The following is a 20,087-nucleotide window of genomic DNA, read 5'->3' as shown; positions in this document are numbered from 1 at the left end:
AAAGTAAAAATGAGTAGATTTTGTAAAAGATCAACTGCAGAAGCATAATTTAAATTTTCCTTTGTCTTTCATGATGTGGTATAATTGTATTTAAGGAAGAAATAGAGACATTTAAATAGTAAAATCACCTATTTATACTAATAATTTCCTAATCTTTCTTGTCCTAATGAAAAATCAGGTAAACACTCTGAGATGTTTAGTTTTTCTAGTGTTTTGAATTTTATATACCAGTTTCATCCATCCATCCCTCCAACCGTTTACCAAGCTCCATTTATACTCCAATCGCTAGGTGTTAGGGAAAGCAAGCAATAAAAAGTTGAGGGAGATAATCAAACTTGCTGCTGCTTTCACAGAGTTTATTTTTACTTTTTTATGGTGAAAAATTTATATTTAGATTTAACGAGCTAGACTCAGCTTAGATGATCCCAAGTTTGTTGGCAACATTCAAGCATCATAGTCGAGAACCAGTTTAACATTTACCTTCTTCTCTCCATCGGGCCTGATCAGGGTGTTGACCTTGGCCATATCAATATCATAAAACTTCATCATAGTCTGTTTGATCTGGTGCTTGTTGGCCTTGACACCACAATGAACACAAGTGTGTTTTGTCTTCTTCTTCTTTTTTTTTTTTTCTGTGGCTGACTCGGTGGTGAGGGGGAACTTGATGATAGCATAGTGGTCCAGCTTATTTCTCCTGGGGCGCTCTTTCAAGGATATTTGGGCAGAGTTTACATTTGAATGTGTGAAAACACAGTGCACAAATAAGATGCTGTTAAACAGAGAATTAAGACAGCTTGATGTAATTGAGCAGGCATTGGCAAAATGTTTTTGCAAATAAAGTTTTATTTCTTTACATATCGTCTAGGACTGTTTTCCTGCTGCAACACCAGTCAATTAGTTGTAACATATGGGAGCAAAACCCAAACTATTTGCTATCTGGTCCTTTACAGAAAAAAATAATTTGCAGACTCTTATAAAAGAGTGAGAGTGGTTGGCCATTTTTGAATGAATCATTGGAGAACAATTGTGATGCTGAGATTTATAACAAATATATATTTGGTCTCCACCCTGTCCTTGCACACAGCTCTTAAAAACTCCTGTAATTTCCTAAATGATAAGAGCAAAAGAGGTGTCTTTTGTTATTCATGACACATCCCTTTCAACCACGCAGTATTTATGTTAATAAGGAGAATTTTGGAAAGCTACTGAGTAAGGGGACTGATGGCCAGGGGAATCAACCAAATGATGATTGGAACTTTCAGCCACACCCTTTGGCCCACCCCTTCTTACCTCCAAGACAAGGAGGAGGGCTAGAGATGGACCTGATCACTAATAGCTGATGATTGAATCAATCATACTCATATAATCAAGCTTCCATTAAAAACCCAGAAAGGATGGAGTTTGAAGAGCTTCCAATTTAGAGAACAAGTTTGACATCTCCCCAACTCCACAGGGGCAGAAGCTCCTGTGCTTAGGACATTTCCAGACATGGCCCTATGTTTTCTTCATTAGACTGTTCATTTGTAGCCTTTAAAATCCTTTGTAGTAATAAATAGGTAATCTAGTAAGTGAACTGTTTTTCTGAGTTCTGTGAACTGCTCTAGCAAGTTAATCAAACCCAGAGAGGTGGCTGTGTATCGATGCAAAATGAAGAAACCTTTTAGAATCTCTAAAAAAAAAAAGAAAGTTTTATTGGAGCTCAAGTCTGGACGATTGCCCAGGAAGCATGCTCTTTGCAGGGAAGAAACTGGAAAATGAACAGTTTTTACAGGTTAAATATTTTTTTACATCTTGTAAAAGCTCAGAAGATTATAGATTAACATATAGGCAGGAATCATGAGTTTTAACATCAAGGAATGCAGGGAGTAGTAGGAGCATTGATGGCTATCTTTTCCTCTAGGCTACTCAGTTACAAGGCAGATACACAATGTATGCTTGGTGGGCCATAGATTAGCCCTTTGGTTTAAACAACGTTTACATAAAATCATGCTGACTTAGAAAGAAATCCAAATGGCTTCCCTATGTATCAGGCCTTTAGAGAGTTTTTCTCTCATCACGTGGGAGCCTTTGATTTCTAAGCACTCATTCAGAAGCACAGGTAACCACTTAGACTTTTGACTGGCATCTGAAGTCTGGGTTGGGGTCACCTTATGGGACTGAGCCCCTAATTTGTGTGATCTCATGCTAACTCTGGTGGACAGTGTCAGAACTGAATGAATTTAGAGCACCCACTGGTGTTGGTCAGAATCGGAGAATTGCTTCATGTGGGAAAAACCCATACTCGTTTGGAGTTCAGATGTATTGAGTGAATAGTAGAGAAATAAAAGGAGAGTTTTTCCTGGATGACAACATTCTGCACAGGTGATATTTAGAGCGATAGGTGATTAGAAGGTATCCGTCTTGATAAGAGGAAGACGTAGAGTAGGCAAAAGGAGTGGCTGGTAAGAATGAGCCAATGTGGGTGGGGGACAGGAATGGTCAGATCTAAAAGACATTGGGGGCCAGAGCAAGTACGGCTTAGTAGGTAATATTAGAGATGAAGGTTTTTACTCCAAGTGTGTTGGGAAGGAGAGTGAGATGTGAGAGTTTTGAGTGATATGAGCTAAGGTATATTTTAACAAGAATAGCTGTTTTGCAGAGCATAGGATATAGGAAGGCAAGGTAGATCAATTAGGAGGCTCATAGTCAAGCCAAAGAGGCAAGGGTTTCTAGAGCTGAGATGTTAACAAGTAGAGATAGAAAGAGGATGAATTTGAGTTAAGTTTTGAAAGTCAGAATTTATGTGACTTGCCAATAACATGGATTTGAAGGATGAAGAAACAGCGGCGAGAATAATTCCTAGATTTTTGTCTTCAGTATTTGCATGAATTGCAATGCAATTTATGAACGTGGGGAGCACACAGGAGGGAGGAGGTGGGATTGAGAGCCTGTGATATCAGAAGTCCTCCTTGGGGCTATTAAATGTGCCTGTGGAAATATCAAGTAGATATTTGGGTCTATGAGTCTGGAATCATTGGGAAAGGTCAGAATTAGAGATAGGTATGTAGGATGGACGTAGAAATCTACAGTCATGAGGGAGGATGAGGTCATTTAAAGAGATGTTGCAGCTGGAGAAGGACAAGAGATGGGTATGGGGTAGAGCATTGATCTTTCTCATTCAGAGATCAACTATGGGGGAGAATGCAGCAGAAGACCAGAGGAGGTAGCCGGTGGGGTAGAAGTAGAACTAGGAAACTTGATGTCTTGGCATTGTCATTCCATGAACAGAATCCTCTGTCATCTGGTGAGAACAGCTGTCTATGTTTGTAGCTCCGAGGTAACTGAAGTTAACGTGACTGGGTAACTAGCTACGAGGCAGTAATTAGTAGAGTGAGGACTAAACTCAGAGCTTCTTATTCAGTTTACATATAGAGCTCTCGTAACCATGAGATATGTTAGAGGCCACTTGGTTTTTTTCCAGTGAGCACCAAGACCTCCCCATTCCATTCTCACTCCCACATGGCTGCAGGCAGCCCCCCGAATCAGCATTTCAATCTCCTGGCTCCAGGACCTGGGGGAAGGACTGAGGACACCAACCAAGCTCATCAGAGCCTTCCCTGTTCATTTCCTCAAACTATGGAAAGGAGAGATTCCTTACAGGGGTAATAAGCTGGGTGGATGAGTAAAGATTAAAACTGCCAGTGACTGACTTGCTGCGAAGTAGAACCCATGCAGGGGTGACACAGTGTTTGAACCCCTGGAAACCAGGTTGGGCCTGAGCCAAAAGCACTGTTCCCTACACCCCCTCCCCTCATTGTTCTACTTATACTGGTTTGAGACGGTTTTCACCACTTAGAACTAAAAATTTTCTAGTGCAATGCTTTCTCTTGTTTGGTGTGTGTCCTGGCACACTCCATTCATACATTAAGTAAAATTGAAATGCCAGAGATTGAAGATAAAATATCTTGATTTAAAATTGAGCACCTCGGGGATCCCTGGGTGGCTCAGCGGTTTAGTGCCTGCCTTTGGCCCAGGGTGTGATCCTGGAGTCCCGGGATCGAGTCCCACGTCAGGCCCCCGGCATGGAGCCTGCTTCTCCCTCGCCTGTGTCTCTGCCTCTCTCTCTCTCTCTACTCTATCATGAATAAATGAATATAATCTTTAAAAAAAAGTTAAAAAATTAAAAAAATAAAATTAAGCAGCTCAGCTATTTAACACAGACAAATTGAAGGATTTTTAAAGCTTTTCCTCCCCTTGCTACGCAAACACATTTAGTTTCATGAGAAAAATAGTTTCCACCAAATTGTTGGTCTATGAAAAGCGTCAACACTTTGAGAAAGGAATAACTTAGATGTTTTTGTTCTGTGGTAGTTTTTGTTGTTTTTTAAACTTAAGACCACTCTCTTTTTTCTCCTCCCCTTTATTTTCATAGTTTGATGGGTGGAGAATAAATGTTTCAGGGCAATGTTCTCCTGATGTTTTTATTTGCCTTTTTGTCTGGTCTTTAAAGTGTACACACCACATTTACCTTCTTGCTGCCCCTTGAGGTCTAACTCAATAAATCGATCCTCACCGTGTATTTAATATAATGCCTTTTGTATCCCTAAAGTGCAAATAAACTTTTCAGCTTTTGAAATAAATAATAAACTAAATTTATTATGACTATTGATATATTCAATATAACCATTATTATTAGACCTAGTCGTTCTCCTGAAACTGCTGCTTCTGTAAGCCTGTATTGATTTATTTTGAGTGAAGACATTTAGAAGTACTTGTCTTGCCATTGTGTGAGGAATAGAGTAGGATTTTCTACTATTCCGCATTTCATTGGGATCAGAATAGAAAAATCTGACTTCTTATCCAACTGTGAACATAGCTGCTGTCATTTTGGTGCCATCTTTTTCCCTTGTGAAATTACAGACACTGTTTCTATTTTTATTATCAGATGGAAAGTAATCCACTATTTTCTGGGACTATCTTAAGGATAGAGGTAGTGAAATTATAGCATCCTCTGGCTCTGTATTTGCAAGTCCCCATCTCCAGGGCCTATTAATATTTGGATTTTACCTATGGCAGTCACTATACTTCTGATATCTTGACATTACAAACTATATATAAATCTAGTTTCTGGCCATAAACAGGGTGGATCCTGCTGATGTTCAAGGACCATCAATTTCTACAGTTAATTTTAGCTCATAGCTCATTCCCTTCTCTGCCATATCTTTTTTGTTTCATCAAAAGTTCTTCATTCAAGTTCTATTTGCCCTTTTTCCAGCATAATCTGATCCAGGCTTGTTTTTTTACATGTCAGGTGAGTAATTGAATTTACACTGATATAAAGCAATTTCCTTCGCTCTCAGCACCCCTCCCCAATTGTTTTACTATTTGGACAAGCTAGCATATATTAAATACTTTCACATATTGTGCTTACCTCCTTTTCTATTTTTAATGTGGATTTTTACAATACATGCATCATTAAGACCTCTTTGGAATGAATCCTACCTATTCCATTTCAGACTTCAAGTAAACATTCTTTGTTTCTAGAGTGATAAGCTTCCTTAACTGGTTAAGTATTACTTATTAGTATTAGACTTATTGAGAGTCTCCTCAAATCCTGATTCAGCCCAGCTCTTTAACTATGGATTATATATGAAGTTATTGTAAAGTTTTGTCTTCTCTTAAATTTTGATTTCTTAACGTTTGGGGTGCCTGGGTGGCTCAGACAGTTAAGTGTCTACCTTCAGCTCAGGTCATGATCCTGGGGTCCTGGAATGGATCCCCATGTTGGGCTCCCTGCTCAGCAGGAGCCTGCTACTCCCTTTCCTGCTCTCCTTGCTTGTGCTTTCTCTCTCATTCTGTCAAATAAATAAATAAAATCTTAAAAAAAAAAAAAGCTTAGCCTTTGATGATACCTCAAGAGAAGTGTTGTGGCATTCCTAATAAAAAGGCTTACCCATTTCAGGCAGTAGCTAAATGTCATTTGATGTCTTCTCTCACATAAATGTTGAATTTAGTCCATAAGAGAAATTGCCTAAAGTGGATTTGAAGACTCTTCCTTTGATTCTAGTGTGGAAGTTGTTTAAGGTAAACTTGAAAAACTTTCTTGGATTTGGGCCTGCTGTGTGGTAAATTGTGCTATCCATCCATAGAGTTTGGGTGTGTGTATACATGTGTATACATGTTTTAACTGATGAATAGTGAAAAAGTTTATTTATTCAATTAACAAGATAGGTAAAAAAAAATAGCTGAGTAACATTTTGGATGAAATATACTTGAGCTTGAGCTTAAACTAACAAATGAGCCCATAGACCACAACTAATCATATAGAAGACTGCCTTAATAAGCTTACAGTCTGAGTAATGACTAAGTCCAAATATATTCTATAAGTCCACATATAGCAGTATTCATATTTGAGCATCATACTTTTTAAAGACTTTATTTTCTTAGGACAGTTTTAGGTTCACAACAAAATTGAGAAGGTACAGAGATTTCCTTTTTTGTTTGTTTGTTTGTTTTTAGATTTCCTATGTACCCTCTGCCCCTACACAGGCATAGCCTCTTTCATTATCGATATTGCCCAGCAGAGTGGTACTTTTGATACAACTGATGAACCTGCATTGATGACTCATAATTACCCCAAATTCCATAGTTTACCTTAGGTGAGGATCATAGTCTAAGAGAGAAAAATAAATTGGAGTATGACCCTTTAGGGTTAGAAACCAATGAACTTGATGACTAGTTTAAGAAACTAATTTATCCTAAACAATAGAAGGTTCAGCCCTTGTGCACTGTTGCTGGGAATGTAAATTGGTAGAACCACTATGGAAAATGGTATAGAGGTTCTTCAAAAAACTAAATATAGAAATATTGTTTGATCCAGTAATTCTACTACTGGGAATTTACCCAAAGAAAGTGAAAATACTAATTCAAAAAACTATATGCACCCCTATGTTTATTGCTGCATTTTTAAAAATAGCCAAGTTATGGAATCAACCTAAGTGTCTATTGATAGATGAATGGATAAAAAGATGTAGCATATATTTTAAAATGGAATAGTACTCAACCATTAAAAAGAATGAGATCTTGCCATTTACAAAAACATGGATGGACCTAGAGGATGTTATGCTGAGTGGAATAAGTCAGACAAAGAAAGAGAAATGCTATATGATTTCATTTCTGTGTGGAATCTAAAAGACAAAACAAATGAATAAATAGACAAACAAAAAGCAGAACAGACCCATAAATATAGAGAACAAACTGATGGGTGATTGCCAGAGGGGAGGGAGATGGAGGATGAGCAAAATGGATGAAAGGGAGTGGGAGATACAGGCTTTCAGTGATGGAATGAGTAACTCATGAGAATAAAAGGTACAGAGTAGGGGATATAGCCAACGGTATTGTAATGGCATTGCATGGTGACAGATGGTAGCTACACTAGTTGTGAGCATAGCATTACATATAAACTTTAGAATCATCATGTTTTTACACTTGAAACTAATGTAACATTGTGTGTCAATTATATTTCAGTAAAAAATTAATAAAATTAAAAAAATATGTACTTAAAAAAAAGAATAGAAGGTTCAGGGGGATATATTTTGTCATACTGATATATTGTGAAGAGCTTTCAACCAAAAAGAAGATTGTGCTTTTCTCTATGGTTTCAAGTGGCAAAAATTAGGTCCCTGAAACATCTCTGAGTACATAGATTTGGACTGTCTGTAAGGAAGGGCTGTCTTCTTACAATCGGAATTAGCTAGATGGGAATGGAATCCCATTCTTAACTTTTCTATTTTTATCAAATACATATATGTTCAAGTATGTTATCTTTTTACTTCATTTAATTTTTTAAAAAAGATTTTATTTATTTACCGAAGAGAGATAATGAGAGAGAGAGAGAGAGAGAGAGAGAGAGAGAGAGCCACACACAAATAGAGGCAGTGGCAGAGAGAGAGGGAGAAGCAGGCTCCCCCTGAGCAGGGAGCCCCACGTGGGGCTCCATCCCAAGACCCTGGGGTTATGACCTGAGCCGAATGCAGATGCTTAACCAACTGAACCACCCAGGCGCCCTGTTATTTTTTACTTCATTTAAATTCATATTCAATGAGTGTCAAAGTCATGATCTTTCTTCTACTTTAAAGTGAGTCTAACATTTATCCATCTAATTTCTCCCTACAACCCATGATTCCAGATCCCAAACTGCTGAAACCCTGTGTCAACAGTTTCCTAGCAAGAGCCCTCATTCCTCTTTTCTTTATTTCCATATTTTCTTAGACAGCCTACCATACTAATAACAATGTCCCTCAAATACTGATTTTATTTTCCCCTTACCCTCTTTGGTAACCCCAAAGCTCCCTTTAGACTTACCAGATCAGTACAAACTCTCAATGACATTAGACTCTGAAAAAACACATCCCCATCAATGTCCACAGGTAAGAGGAAATGCTTCCATCAGGTGCATTGTGGCTAAGAGGCAGAGGATAAGCCATCTACACCAGAATTTGGAAAATATTCTTGCTTGAAACCTGGATGAGCCATGGTAGCACCTCAGTTTATTTTTAGTTCTGCCAAGAAATAGCTAATTTCATACAAGAATTACCTTGACCCTGGCCCAGAGTTAAGACTCTCTGGCTATTCTTTATATACATTAATGCAATAGTAGCATTGTTTAATGCTTTAAAAAAAAAAACAAGTAAGGACAAATATGAGAAAAAGGAGAGAGAGACTTTTAGGGTATGAATTAACTTCCTTCCTTCCATCCTTTCGTCCTTCCTTCATCTCTCTCTCCCTCCCTCCCTCCCTCCCTCCTTCTTTCGTTCCTTCCTTCCTTCCTTCCTTCCTTCCTTCGGCAGACTTACTGTAATTGGGGAAAAAATTGTTAAGAGATTTAGCAACTGGGAAGAATCAAGGTGGTTATTTACTCCAAGAATTTTTATAAATATTTTTTTCTAGTGCTTCTTTGGGAAATTGACCAACTTTAGTAGGTGGTAGTTAGGTGTCTTTCTCTCTGCTGTTGATATGAAACTCCTACAATCCCCTCGTTTATTTTTCTATGTACATTAAAAAAAAATCAATGCTCACAATTTTGATTGCTTTCTCAGCAATCTTTTGTGACCTGTGGGAGTAAAATGGAAAACTGAGAGGAGGTCATTTAAAGAGCAGGCATAGGAGAAGAAGAGTAGGAAATTAATTGTATTCATCACCTCAGTCCCTTCCCAGAGGATGCCTTCCAAAATGCCATCTTTTATTTTCAAACCCATTTTTCTTCATATTTAGATGCAACTTTAGCTGGTAAGCAAGCTTTTGATCTATATTTCATAGGTCAGTATTATTTATGTGAATATTCCTTTTCATTACTGTAGAAAATATAAGCTGCTCGTATCCCCTGACTGAGCCTCTCATCCTGGCTTGCTGGTCATAAAATTATATTTTAAAAGTACATCTGTTTTCTCATTAATACCAAAGATTAAATAGCAACATGAAGCCTTCTTGATCTTTCCTTCTAATATTGGAAATAGACACTTTCTTCTGGTTAGCAGGCAAAATGAAAACAAGATGTGACAGAGAAAAAAAATGCATATAAATGGACCAAGTGACTTCCTGCTGGGGAGGTGTTTAATGTGGCGATGGGGTGTTGGGGTGCACAGAACCAAAATCATCAGCCCTACCCAAGCCTGACATTTCATAAAATGCTACTTGATGAAGACATCCTACTATCCTGGGATGACATGTAACTATTTGGAAAATGATAACACATTGAGCTCATGTACCAATCCTGTGAGAATATTTGTCATCATTTTCTAACCAAGCAAGTGGGGGATGGGGACATGGAGAAAGAGCAGGAGGAGAGAGAGAAAACAGGAGCTGCCCTGGAAAAATTGAATACAACCTGAATACCAAGTATACAACGTGGGTACCCTGTGCCATTAAAGAACAGGGACAGATGGGTCCTAGAAATTGGAGATTGGTTAAGTAAAGCAGGTTTAGTTGGATGGGTCACATAAAGGTGTGAGAATGTGTGTGCATGCACACGACGTGTGGAAGGCAATGCCATGAAGTGAGACAGGAACATGTACATCCTTTACTCAGATCAAGAAATTAATATGACATGTAGTAAGGCATGTGGTAGTCCTGAAAGTTGGCTGTGGTGTGTCCCATGTTTCTGTAGGTCACCTTAGAAGGCTCCTTTGTGGGGCACCTGGGTGGCTCAGTGGTTGAGCATCTGCCTTCGGCTCAGGTAATGATCTCAGGGTTCTGGGATCGAGTCCCGCATCGGGCTCCCGGCATGGAGCCTGCTTCTCCCTCTGCCGAAGACTCTGCCTCTCTCTCTCTCTCTATGTCTCGCATGAATAAATAAATAAAATCTTCAAAAAAAAAAATCTGTCCTACTAAAAAAAAAAACAAGGCTACTTTACTTCTCGACAATTACTGTGTCACTCAGTGTGAAAAGGCACAAAGTTAGTGGTTAAAATATGCAAATGGATAAAAAGCCAATAACCCTCTTGATTTTTAAAAATTTCCTTTGTAGTCTGGGGCAACTATTTAAAAATGGTAAAATGAATTTAATATAGTTTTGTTATTAAATGTTTTATTATTTTGTGAAAAATATATTACCATGAACATTTTAATTGATTGATTTTTAAAGATTTATTTTAGAGAAAGAGTGAGAGAGAGAGAGAGCACACACACATACATGCTCACCCGTGTGACTAGAGAGAGGGGCCGCAGGAGAGCAAGAGAGAGAGAATCTCAAGCAGACTGTACATGAAAGTATATCTAATGATATAAAAGGCTACGAAACTGTAAAATTTTATACAAGCACAGGCACGCAGGTTGAGCAAGTAGAATGATTTCTTTTGAGGCTGGATCATTATAACATGGCTTTGATGATGCTGTGATGTGTTAAGACTCTATGTGAAAAAGATAAGCATCTTCTCTTTTCTCTTCCTTCCTGACCCATCTTGAACCTTAGAGCTGATCATCTCAACTATACTATCTCAACAAAAGATTTGATTTTTTTTTTGATTTGTTGATTTCTTTCATTTTTGTATTTCTGCAACAACTGTTCAATCAAAACACAAACCTGTTTTGGGGCTATGATCTTACTTTCCCAGCACTCTGCTGGAGAAATTGAAAAATCCTCCCCCGTTGGTATCACTATCTAATCCACGGTCTCCAAACTCCCCTGCATTCTTAGGGTAGATTCTGTGTCTTTCTCTTGTCCTTTTTCTTTTCTTCAACTCAAAACCTTCACCCTCTTAAATCCTCTTCAATTTGAGAAGTCTAGTTTGTTTATCACTTTATCTAGTAGAGTTAGAAGCCAACAAACATGGCCATCCTCAACCTCTTACCACCTCTAGAAATATATTTATAATAAAAGTATGCAAACTTTTATGGAGATTATTATTTAAATATTTTTCTCTTTCTCCCTTTTCATTCTCAGAGGGTCTCCTAGTCTTCCTTTCTTGTAGGATAACACGCCCTTTAATCTCTTTCTTTCTAATTTATTTCTTGACATGTACACTCATGCTTAAATTTTTTTCATTCCAAAACTTTGCCCTCCCTAACTCCACCCAATTCTGTGTTTATCCATAGATAACATCTAAGTTCTCTTCTCCATCCTTACACAGATTCCTTAAAAGACTAATCTCTACTTTTCTGTTCCTCGTATCCCATTCTTTTCTTTTCTTCTTTTAAGATTTTGTCTATTTATTCATGAGACGCACAGAGAGAGGCAGAGACATAGGCAGAGGGAGAAGCAGGCTCCCTGTGGGGAGCGTGATGCGTGACTCGATCCCAGGACCCCGGGATCACAACTTGAGTCAAAGGCAGATGCTCAACCACTGAGTCACCCAGGTGCCCCTCATTATTTTATTTTTTTAAAGATTTAATTTATTCACTTGAGAGAGAGAGAGAGTATATGAGTAGGGGGAGGAGCAAAGGGACAATCAAACTCCCCACTGAGTGTGGATCCTGAAGCTGGCCCCTGAGATCACGACCCAAACTGAAGTCAGATGCTTAACTGACTGAGCCACACAGGCACCCTCATATCACATTGCTTTCAACTCATTCTTCAATTGACATTGTTCTCATTAAGGTCACAAATGGTCTTTCAATTATTAACTCCAATGGACGTTTTGCATTTTTAATTGTACCCCTCTCCTACGATTGAAATTGTTTTTTGTGGAAACACTAGACTCCCCTGGTTTTCAGGATACCACACCCAACTGGTTTGTGATCCTCCAGCTTTTTGTGATTTCTTCTTTTCTCTGAATTTTTTCTCAATGTTGATCTTTAACGTTCATCTCTCAACTCAATGTTCGACTTATCCCAGATAATCTCCCTTTAGGCAATCACAGCTCTCAGGTATTACTCATTTGTTAATGTTGCCAAATCTATGCTCATGTATTTCTAATCATCTCACTAAAATATCCTTCTGCTTACTTGATAGTTGCCTTAAATTGTTTATTTTTAAAAACCAAATTAATTTTCCTTTCCCCCAAAATAGACTATCCTTTGATATTCTCTGTGATAATTGTTGAGGTTCTCTTTTGCCAAGTCATTAAAATTGGAATATTGATCATCATTCTTGACTCCTCCATTTTATGCACTTTCCATACTCATGTATTTATCAGTGACTACTACAATAATTAAGCAGATTCTCATCCTCAGTTGCTAATTAGGGTCCCCTAGTGAACTTTAAAACCATCCTAGATCAATGAAAGCAGAATGTCTGGGAGGAAGGCTCAGAAATTTGTTATTCTAATAGGCAGAGAAGATTGGAAATCATTTTTTTTTTCAGTATTTCTCAAATATCTCACTTGATTTTGTTTTTGTTTGTTTTTTTACCTCCAGTACCACTGTTTCATTTTAGGTCATCTTCATCACTTATTGCATATGCTCTCCCTGGCCACTCTGGCTTCAATTTTATCCCCCTATTGTCAATCTGACCATTAGGATGAACACTCTGGAATATGAATGTTACAAACTCATATACCTCATTCTTCTAATCCTGTATACTCTCCCCTGGCTTAAAACCCTTCATTGGTTCCCCATCAAAAAAAGATAAAATCCAAGTCATTAATTGGGTACCTGAGGCCTTATTTTAATTTACTTTTCATTTGCCACTTTTTTCCTTTGATTTACCTTTCTCTGCTTCCCACAAAACAGACCCACTTATTCCCCGTGGATACAAAGTTTTTTTCTTTCTTTTATGTCCTTATATGAGGCCTCCTCTGTCTAGTAATGACCTTTTGTGATTAACTGCTAATCCTGTTTATGTTTCAGCTTTGTAACTACTTTTTCCAAGCTGGGCTAGGTGCCTTTCCTCAATTTCTCATAATGATCTCTGCCTTCAGAAATTACTGCTTTTACCACTCGAGTTTATAATGATCTCTGAATATGCCTGCTTTCTCTTTGAGAACAATGACTAGTGCTTAATCATCTTTGTATTCCCTGGTGTCTAGCATAATGCTTGGCATATATTAGATGCTCAAAAAGGTTTGTTGAATAAATGAGTAAATGAACAGTTAGATGTCATAGCTGATAAAATAAAGTTGGATGCCTAAGAGATGCTTTGTCTGAAAACAATCAAGAGATTTAAAATAGAAAAGGATAACTTTTGTCTGTTGATAATTGGGAACTTGGGAACCAGTAGGGAGACATTCTGTAGATTTAGAATATATTAGATCTCTGCTGACATTATTAGAGCTACTCCTGGAGGTAATGTGCTTCTGATTTATACATTCTAGAGCTTTCTGGTTATAATCAGGCTTCATGAGTAGAGAAAGGAATATAGAGCTGGTCTATATTAATACTGGTCCGATTAGCAATTATATTTCTCGCACGACGACGTAGTTTGTATATTACATGTTAATCTCCTGAATTTGAGTGTATTATCTATATTTTTTAGGGTTCAATCACCATGGACAAATTTTCCACTTTCCAGATCTGCCAAACTGAGTGATGTGATCAGCACCCAAATCCCCTTCAGCTTTGAAATTTTGAATTTATATTTTGTTTAATTGAAAAATTAAAATAAAAATTCAATTTTGTATTAATGTGGTATAAATCAAAATGCACAGGGACTGGATAGAAATTATTGTGACACATTCTATCAAATTTTACATTCCTTACGCATACTCTTGAGGGGAAAGAAAATGATCCACATTTTTCTGAATCAAGGCATGGTAGGGGAACATGGAAAATGTACTGTGAAATATGAAGAATGCAATGGACGTATGAAAGAATACAGAGCTGAGGCAAAGCAGTAGGTTTGTTCCAAATTGTGAAGTAGCTATATTTAACACATTAGTATAAGTCCTTTTTATTACAAATAACAACTGTCAAACCATTTTCTGGAAGATAATTGAGATGATTGGCCTGGGAATCAAATGTTCAGGAAAGAGGATCACAAAGAAGTGATTTTTAAGGTGTTTTTTTTTTTTCTCACATAAGTAACTGTCTAATCTGATAAATGCTTTTACAGTAGAAATGTATTAAGGTGGTTGCTTACTTGGTTTTGCCCATTCTACCTCCTGTGATATTGAAATGTTCAGGATCACTGAGCCCTAGTGCTGTAATGAGGATTACATATAATTTATTATGTGTACTTTCATATAATAAACTTTAAGCATATATCTATGTAGTAATAACAGACACTACTTTTTGCTAAGGAACTGATAACTTATTATAATATATATATTTATATATATGTCATATATTATGTATATATTATTATACACATATATGTATATGTTTTGGATTTCAACTGAGTATCTTACATTTTCATTATTCCATACCCCCAGCATTGGAAACTCTAGTTTTTGCTTAGACTGATTTATTAATCATAAGTTTATGATTAAAACTATAGTTTTAATCATAAGTTTAATTCTTAAAATCTTTGTGGTAGGATTTGCCAGTTTCCTCCCAAACACCTATTAACCCCTTTCTCTTTAGAATCCAAACTCTAATTTTAAGTTGGTTATATTGCTTCCTTTTTTTTTTTTTTAAGATTTTATTTATTTATTCATGAGAGACACACAGAGAGAGAGAGAGAGAGAGAGAGAGGCAGAGACACAGGCAGAGGGAGAAGCAGGCTCCATGCAGGGAGCCCGATGTGGGACTCGATCCTCGGTCTCCAGGATCACACCCTGGGCTGAAGGCAGTGCTAAACTGCTGAGCTACCGGGGCTGCCCTATTACTTCCTATTATAAAAAGCACATTGTCTTCCAGACATTTTTGCAGTTAAGTATGGCCATGGGACTGAGTTCTGGTCTTTAAAGAAATATTTGCGGGAGTTCTCTGAAAATTGCTTAAAGGGGATTGACTGAGCTAGAAGTTCAATATAGTCTTTCCTTTTCTTCTTAGCTTGTAGTCTGAAAATCAGTGGGAAGAGCTGGAGCACCCACAGCCACCTTGGGTCCTGGGTGATACAGAAGAAAGATAGGAACCATTCCTATCTGTAATTCCTACTTCCAGACTTCTGTGTGTGAGAGAAAGAAGGTTCTATCTTGTTTGTTATTCTTATTTTTTTGTTGCTGTCACTGTTAAGGAAGAATTCCAGCTGAGCTCAAGCTTGTGCTCAAGAGTCGGGTCTGGTTATGTCTGATGAAACCGTATTTCCACCAACCCTTATTGCCAACTTTTATTATGTGTTGTTAAAAGACAAATGGAAATCTATTCCTCTTAACAAGGAATGACCTGTTAAACCCACATATGACGAGGTAGTAATGTTCTTATTTCTCTCTAGCCTGTGAATTTGTGTCCACTCCAAACAAATCTCTGGAAGACTTAGGTTTTTTTTTTTTGCGTGTGTCTGTGTGTTGTGTCATTTTCTATTTTTGTGTTAGGAGAGGCATTGGAAATCTGCCTTGTAGGAAATGTAACATCTTGCTTAGAATTGTGAATACAGTGGATTCTCCATTGCACAAAAACAGGAGCGGCCTTATATTTCCTACGTGATACCCTTAAACAGTCTATTCATTCATGCAACAAGTATTTTGTTTTTGAGTAGCTATTATGGGTGGAGTAAATTATGGGAAGGCTTTGTTACTAAATAACATGTCTATATCAGCTCATGTCTATTATCACATGAGACACCTGTGAATTTGGAGAAGTTTGGAAAAAAGAAAAAAAAATTGAATTGAATGAAAAAAAGTCTAAAACTTTGTCCCTAAAAGTTGTCTTCCTTTTAAAAGTTTTTCCCTGTGTTCAAAGATAGGACTATAATCTACATTCCCCAGATGGCACCAGCCTGTAATGTTAAATATGAATGCTCAAATTACAAGGGTTCACCAGTTGCCATTACAAAATTTCTCAGTAATCCTGCCACAAAGTCTTCCAGTCTCTTCTGGGAGTCCTAGGGGAAGGGTCTCCCATGTGCTGATGATCAGCCCCTTCATATTTTTCACTTACTGGCTGCTATGCTGCTTGCAAGACTCTTAGGTGGGAGTCTCTTACCATTCTGGCTCAGTTCAGGATCTTCTAGGAGAGCACTCCTCTCCTGGAGAGATGCCATATTCAAGTTCTCTGTAGGTTACAAATCACCACACTGGCAAAGGATGCTGCTTTCATGTTAAACTGCACTGTGTTAGAAATGGATTTGTTCTATGTAGATATGAGAAAAGTATTTCTCCAGTCAGCTCTGCCACCTTGAAGCACCATCGTGTATGCTCCTAAGTCTCCTATGAATGCTTCTCCCCCTCCCCACCCTACACTCCCCTCCCTCCGCTCCTATGTATGTTCCTTCAGTATGCAGCCCTTTCTTATACCCTATCATTTGTGTTTCCATTGGAGGCTCCTGGGATATGAAGCTTTATCCCAATAGGTCCTTATTTTCCCATGTACATCAACTCATGCTAACAGCTTGCAGGAAGGGCTACTGCCCCCACCAATTAATCAGACATAGCACATCATCAGACCCTGAATACCAGTTTGGGCTCAAATGGGAACTCTGCTATGTCAGAACTTGACTTAGACTCTAGATGATTTTGACAAAGTTGAAAATGAAGCGGTAATTTTTTATGTTGTGTTTGTGTATATTATATAGGTGTGTGTATATATATATATATGCATATATGCATTACCATAGCCCATAAAGCTTATAATTTGTATCAATATGATATGCTTGAAACACAGGCAATGCGTTTTCTCATTAAGTCATCTCTTTCAATTACAAAACTAATGGAAGAGGAATGCCACATGCTGTAACATGTATTTTACTTACTCTACACTTATCCAGATGTGAACATGAGTAATGCACTTAGTTATAGTGTTCCCTTAAGCCACTGTTTTCCTACGTGCTGAAAAACCTATACACAGTTTATACACTTTTGAATTTATTTAAGAAGGGGACCTAATAAATGTTTCCCTTTTGCAGCGTTAGCAAATGTAGCTCCTGTTACCACGAGTAGAGGAGATATGGAGAGGTCAGCACTATTGTAGATAAACACAATGTAAAGACAAGGAACTACTCTTTAATTATTGGCATAGAAATATTGGCAAGAAACAAAATTACTTCCTGAACGACGTTCCATCACCTGACTAGTAGCAAAGAGCTCATTTTGCCCGTTTTCGCCAAATGAAAATCCTAACCAACTGAATTTAGGGCTGTAGAGTAAATGGTAACAACTCAGGATCCCTGACAGCGGTCATCACAGCACTGAAATGTTTCTTTAGCTAGAAAGTGGTTAGAACCATTGCGAAATATTTTATCAGGTTAACAGCTTAGGGGAAAAAAAATAGAAATACCTTTTTTTTTTTTTTTTTTTTTTTTTAAAGACACAACATATCACAACATCTGAGAAGCCTAAGGTGTAAAGCGCATCCAGCACTACCAACCACAGTGGAAAGAAAATTCCAAAGCAGGACAACCCAGAGCAATTGTTGGTAGCACCTGTGGTAGGAGAGTGAAGCTAAACAGAAAGAAACAGGGGGCATTTGTTTAATGTATGATCTTGTTGAAAGAAGGGCCCTGGCACAGATTTTTTTTTTTTTTTTCCCCTTTTAAGACTAGCCAGATGTGGTGCTCTCAAAGGGCATAGTGAGGGGACCACAGAGGAGAGCTCACACATGCTGGGTGAGAGTGGCAGATGCAGTAAGGTGGTTCTTCAGGCGGAGTCGGTACAAAGCTGCCTCCAACACAATACAACAGAAAGCGGTTTCCCCTTCAGTCATTTTTGCAGAAACTTGTACTAGATTAAAAGGCGTGATGCACGTGCTGGCGATCGCTGCGGCGCCCGGGCCTGATTAGTGGAGACTCTTTGGTCGGCGCCGTCACCTGTACGGGTTTCATCGGCCTGGTTGGAGCGGACCCTCCCCGGGGCTCACAGTAAGAGGGATTCGCTCAGGAGCTCCGGGATTCCGGCCGGCGATCAGGGTCGAGCCCCGCTTGCTCGGCGCGGGGTGCGCGTCCCGTCCCGGGGGCGCCTGGGGGGCAGCGCGCCGGCCCGCAGCGGCGCCCGAGCCCGGGGGGCGGCCGGGATCCCGCGGCCCCGCCCCCGCCCCCGCCCCCGCCCGGGACGCCCTCGCGGCCACTACTCCGTTGCTATGAAACAAAAGACGGGGAAGGTGCGCGGAGCAGGAAGTCCCGCCCTCCGGCCCCCGGCGGCCCGGCTCGGGTTCCCAAGGCTCACGCCCACCCGCCCACTCCTCATTGGCCAGTTCCCCGGCGCCTGGCATCCTTTCTCCCATTTCCTTGCCCTTCTCCACTTTCGGCCTCGGGTGAGCCCAGGGCGCCCAGGTCGCCCCCCGCCCCCGCGTCCCACCCCCCGAGGCCCTGTCCGTGGGGGACGTGCCGCGAGCCGGCCTCGCTCGGGGGCCATTGTGTACCGTGGGAGACGTGGACCGGGAGCCGGGGCGAGGGGCACGGCCGCCTCCCGCTCATTGGCGCCGCCCGCCGTCGCGCAGTGCGGCGGCGCCCGGGATTGGCCCAGCCGCGCGCGGCCCCGCCCCCGGCCCCGCCCCCGGCCCGCCCCGGCCCCCGTGTGGGAGTGCGCGCGCGCGCGTGTCCCCGCCAGGGGTGGGGTGTCCCGCCAGCGGTCTCCGCCTCCTGGAGCGGCGCTGCGGCGGCCCGCGGCCTCGCCGGGAGTCGGCCGGGCGGGGAGAGCGGCCGTGGATCGCGCTCGACGGTAATGGCAGCGTCTCCCCGGTCCCGGCGGCCTGCGCTCCGGGCTCGGCTCCCTCCTCGGGGACGTGCGCGCTGCGGCGCCGCGGGCTGGCGCGTGGAAAGCAGGGCCCGCGCACACGCGTGTCTGCGGACGGCGGGGCCGGCGGGCGGCCCGGGAGCCTCGGGACCCCGCCCGCCGGGAGCGCAGACCCGGCCGGGGCGGGAGGAGGGGCGGCGGCGGCGGCGGCGGCCGGGCTGCGTCCGCGTGTGCGCGCCTCGCCCCGCGCTGGGCCCGGGCGGGGCGCGGAGGGGCCGACCCCGCTCCCGACCCCGCTCCGGACCCCGCTCCCCCGGGGGGGCCCACGGAGCGGCCAGGCCACGGGACTCTCCTCCTCCCTGCGCCCGCGCTTGTCAGTTTCTCTCCCCTCCTCTTCTTCTTCTTCTTCTTTTTCTTTTTTTTTTTAATGGGTTATTTGTTGGTTTACTCGGCTCCTAACTTGGAGCCAACTCCTGCCCGCGTTGCTTTAGAGAACTGCGTGTGCGTGTGTCCGAGTCCGTGCGTCCCTACTTGTTGGTTCCAGCGGGGACAGTCCAGGTCCTGAGGCTTTGTGGGCAGCACGCCTGCCCCTTGGGCTCCTGCAGAACCATCTTTACGTTTGTAGAACTCGGCGGGTCCGATCGTGCAAGTGAGGCTCCCTGGGAGCTCGGGGTCCAGGGTGCGCTGCGTTGAGATGAAGGCAGGGATGAGGAGGACAGTGTGTCCTTATCTAGTTGGAGGATATCTAGTTGGAAACCTGTGCAAGTTGTGTTTTTTTTTTTTTCTTTTTTTTGTGGTGTGTATGTGTGTGTCTGAGGAGTTGGGTGCTAGTGGAGGCTTTGCTACGTGAAATGTGAGAAGGGTGCATCTGTAACTCTTAGTGCCCCCAAAGCAAGTCTGAGGCTACTTACTGTTTGTCGTGTGTACAGAGGGAGGGTGCAGACTCAGAGGCTCTTGAAAAGTTGA

At 40.9% G+C, this 20,087-nt stretch overlaps 1 protein-coding gene across 15 annotated transcripts in view; it reads left to right on the top strand.

Moving 5' to 3' along the window:
• The window catches only part of CBLB (Cbl proto-oncogene B), a 409,638-nt gene that overhangs the window by 174,388 nt on the left and 215,163 nt on the right, over positions 1 to 20,087 (top strand). For 2 of the 15 annotated variants that reach the window (XM_025478518.3, XM_025478509.3), the window contains exon 1: positions 18,972 to 19,106. The exons of 8 other annotated variants lie outside the window; for them this stretch is intronic. The gene's annotated coding sequence lies outside the window, so the exon portion shown is untranslated. Of the gene's footprint in view, positions 1 to 18,588; positions 18,700 to 18,958; positions 19,107 to 19,372; positions 19,495 to 19,679; positions 19,771 to 20,087 lie in introns of those variants that run through there. 5 more of the 15 variants (XM_025478535.3, XM_025478541.3, XM_025478485.3 and 2 more) reach the window with 5 other exon arrangements.

This window comes from Canis lupus, chromosome 33, assembly GCF_003254725.2.
Source record: "Canis lupus dingo isolate Sandy chromosome 33, ASM325472v2, whole genome shotgun sequence".
Classification (NCBI taxonomy): Eukaryota; Metazoa; Chordata; class Mammalia; order Carnivora; family Canidae; genus Canis; species Canis lupus.
Note: the sequence above shows the minus strand (reverse complement) of the source record. Positions and strands in the feature narration are given on the sequence as shown.